Source organism: Podarcis tiliguerta (genome assembly GCF_965153285.1).
Source record: "Podarcis tiliguerta genome assembly, chromosome: 8".
Lineage (NCBI taxonomy): Eukaryota > Metazoa > Chordata > Lepidosauria > Squamata > Lacertidae > Podarcis > Podarcis tiliguerta.
The window spans coordinates 82552886-82556537 of NC_139541.1; the positions used below are offsets into that span (position 1 = coordinate 82552886).

Genomic DNA, 3652 nt, shown 5'->3' on the forward strand with positions numbered 1-3652 from the left:
TTTTAGACCAGCCACTTGCTTGTGGGCCCCATCGGCCCATCTGCTAGCTGGGTGCTCATTCCCCCACCCTCACCCCATGGTGGTTCAGACCGGCACAGCTCCTTGTGGGGTTGCCTATGGGGTTTGTGACCAAAGGGAGTGCCCAACAGAGGCTTCTCGCACCTGCTGCATTGTCCCACTTGCAACACAACAGCCCTGTGTTGTAAACAAAAATCTGCCCTTTTTCCCCTTATGGGGTATCCAAGAGCCCATATAGAGTCCTTACGTAGGTTCCCTATTGGTAAGAGAAACTAACAGAGGCCAACCAGAGAATATTGAGAAGCAAAGCCTGATCTTTATTGATCTGTTGCAACAGGGTCCTCACTCACCACACACACGCAGGAGGGAGGAGGTACCTCGAACAATGGCACGCAAGGCCTTTTATAGACATTTGAAATTCCCTGCATCATGCATACATCACAGAACAGGTGTAGCTAAAGACCACCACCCCCAGATACATCATACCTACATCACAGAAAGGGCGGTCTACAGCAGAAATCTGAGTGCTATGTTTACCTCCTGTCTGCCAGGTTACCTGTTTAATGGTCACTTGATTGGATTGCCTGGGGAGCCTGACCAGTCTTTGTAATGATAAATACTTCCTGAGCCAGGTCACAGGCTCATATCTTAAATGTGCCCTTAAGACAGGATTTGTGAAGGAAAAGACAATGGGGAGGCTTTTCCATTTTCCTTTGACCTTGCAGAGAAAACATTTGGGAATCAAAAATGGTTTCAGGTCAGTCTTCCTGTGCTGATCTATGTACATGCTTGGTTGGTACACTTATGAACATTTAAAATATATCTAAGACCTCAAAATTCCTTTCACACCTCCAGGGCTACCAGGGGTTTTACTGTCCAGCAGCTGCTGCTACAAACCTGCTCGTTCTCTTGCAGCCCCAGGTGGGAACCTGGGACGAAGGGATGACTTTTTGAAAGGTCCTGAGCCAGGGCACCCAGCACCTGCTGCGTTCAACCGACAGCCCTGCGGTTTACTTGGGAGTATAGAAGCAGCCCACACTCTCTCCCAGACCTCAGAAGGGTGTGATGGTCACTTACAACTGCAGTCCTGAATTCCCAGTAGCCTGAATGCCAGGCAATCCTAAAGCCCTGGGGGTGGCCACTGCACACACGTTTCAGCTTCAAATTCAGGCACTTGCTAGGGAATAAAAGGAAAGGGAAGGGGGGAAGCAAGCAGAAGGGATAGGCAGAATATGAAATAACCTGAGCTCTGCCTCTGCAATGGAACAAATCCAAGCCGATCCACTACACTCCTTGTTCAAGTATCAGCAAGGTGGGTTGACTTCACAGCTTTTATTGTTTGACATTTCATTACGTTTTTATATTTTGCTGGAAGCTGCCCAGAGTAGCTGGGGAAACCCAGCCAGTTGGATGGGGTATAGATAATAAAATTATTATTAATATTATTATGGAAGATCCTGCCTTGGATCCCTGATGTTGGAAAGGGAAAAGGGTCCCTTGATGTTGGGAGGGGCAGGAGCTGAAAGAAGCAGCCCAGCTTTGGAAAGGCTCCTTGCCCCCTTTCTCATGGGAGGAGGGGACTCTTGGCTCTGTGGGGTTCGGTTTCTCAATCCCTTAGGTACTCACTTTAAGTGCCCTCTCTGCACATGAAGAGGCTTGGCAGGAGATCCCTGACACACAGGAATTGTGGGCAGCTGCCCTCAGTGGCGTAGTGTGGGTTGTCAGCACCTGGGGCAAGGCAAGTAATTTGCGCCCCCTAACCCGGGGCAAGGCAAGTAATTTGCGCCCCCCCCCCCCGCTGCACTGTCCCTCCCCCAGATAGTCCCTCGCTCTCTCTCCGCACCGCACGCCTGGCACCCTCCCCTCCACAGTGGGCGGCGACCCGGCGGCTTGGATCGGATTCGCACAGCCAGCACTGCAGTGAGAGAGAGTGAGTGAGCCAGGTAGGGGCAGAGAGCTGCGAGTGCGAGCGTGCCCCCCGCAGATGTTGCGCCCGGTGCGGCCGGGCCCCCCTGCACCCCCCACACTACGCCACTGGCTGCCCTTTCTTTGCAAGTGCTTTGGCAGGCAGCCACAGAATTATTAGAATCATAGGTTGGAGGGGATCAACCTATGGAGGGGATCCCAAGGGTCATTTAATCCAGCCCCCTGAAATGCAGGAACCTCAACTAAAGCATCCATAGCAGAGGGCCATGGAAGAGTCCTGGCAGGGAGAGGGTGTGGCACGCCTTGTAAATGGCCTCTCTGGGGCACACAGAAGGAAGGAAGTTTCCCTGAGAGGACAGAGTCTCAAAGATGCGCATTCCCAGCATGTTTGCACTTCCGTCTCAGTGATGTCTACATTGGCTTGGTCCAGGGTGCAGAACGGAAGATAGCAGGATCCTCAAGGTGTGCTCTGTGGGGAGATGGCGTCAGGCACTAGGCTCCCTGGCAGACCAAGTCTGCACTACAAAGATGTCTGCAAACATGACATGAAGCCTGGTAACATCCATCATGTGGGAATCCCTTGCAGACAACCACCGTGCCTGGAGACAGACAGGTTGTGTGGCCATAGCCATGACCAGAGGAGGAATGGCCGCTGGGAGGAACACAGAAGAAACGCCCTGTTGCATCTGCAGCAGCACAACAGGACGCCTTCCTCTGCCCCGGCTGCAAGAAAACATGTCTCTCCTGTATCGGTCTCTGCAGCCACAGCAGGCGCTGTGATTCTTCAACTGTTTGACTTCCCGCCCGAAGGCGCACCCCTCCACTGTCTCTCGAGACAGACGGATGCCAACCATATCTCATACTTTCCAGTTAATTTCCCTGTCACATTTTTTGTGGGGGTGGAATTGGTTTGTTGCCCAAGAGCCCAAAGTTGCAGAACCTGAATTTGGTAGTTTGGGATTGAATCCCACCACGAAACAGCGACAATCTGGAAGCACCCCTACATGCTGGACAGGTTCAATTTAGGTATTATTATTATTATTATTATTATTATTGGATTTCAAGGCAACTCTCGCTTCTTGCGGCTTCCAGCAACTGGTTTTCAGAAATACTGTACTGCTACCTTCGACCGCGGAGGCAGATCAGTTTCCAAAATTGCACGGCCATTGCCATTTGCAAATGACACAAAGGCAGCACTGCGGACGAGGGGGAGCCCAGTTTCGATCTGGGCTGCAGGAAGGACTCAGAAGAGCCAGGCAAAAATCTCTGCAGGCAGAATCAAAGAAGAAACTAACGCAGCAGTTTGGGGCATTCTCCCACCGCCCTCGTTGCGGTCACCTAAGAGTTAATAGAGCATGCGGAGGTACCATCAGACGCCTTGGGGGGGGGATGGATGCAGAGCAGGGGAGTCTGATCTCTTTTCCCAGGGCACAACAAAAAAAAACCTCCACTCGCTTTTTATCCCATTTTATTCCTTACTATTCAGGGCCACCTGGCCCAGTTCCTTCCCTTGCCGCTTCAGAGTGCCCCCACTTCACTGGCTATAATGGTTCGTCCTGAGCGGTCGCGGCTCCCTTTGTCTCCGCCGTCCTGGGAAGGAACCATTCTCACAGAGGGGGGAAAAGGAATAGAAGAATTCGTTTTCCAAGGGCGGTGGTCAAAGTCAAGCTGCCCCTCCCCGTCCGCCACAGAATAATTTAAGTCAGGG

The 3652-nt window shown here is 52.0% G+C and overlaps 1 long non-coding RNA gene across 1 annotated transcript in view; it reads right to left on the reverse strand.

Annotated features, from left to right (window-relative positions):
• Positions 1 to 3652, reverse strand: part of LOC310684888 — a 239051-nt gene that overhangs the window by 92430 nt on the left and 142969 nt on the right. The gene's annotated exons all lie outside the window — the stretch shown is intronic.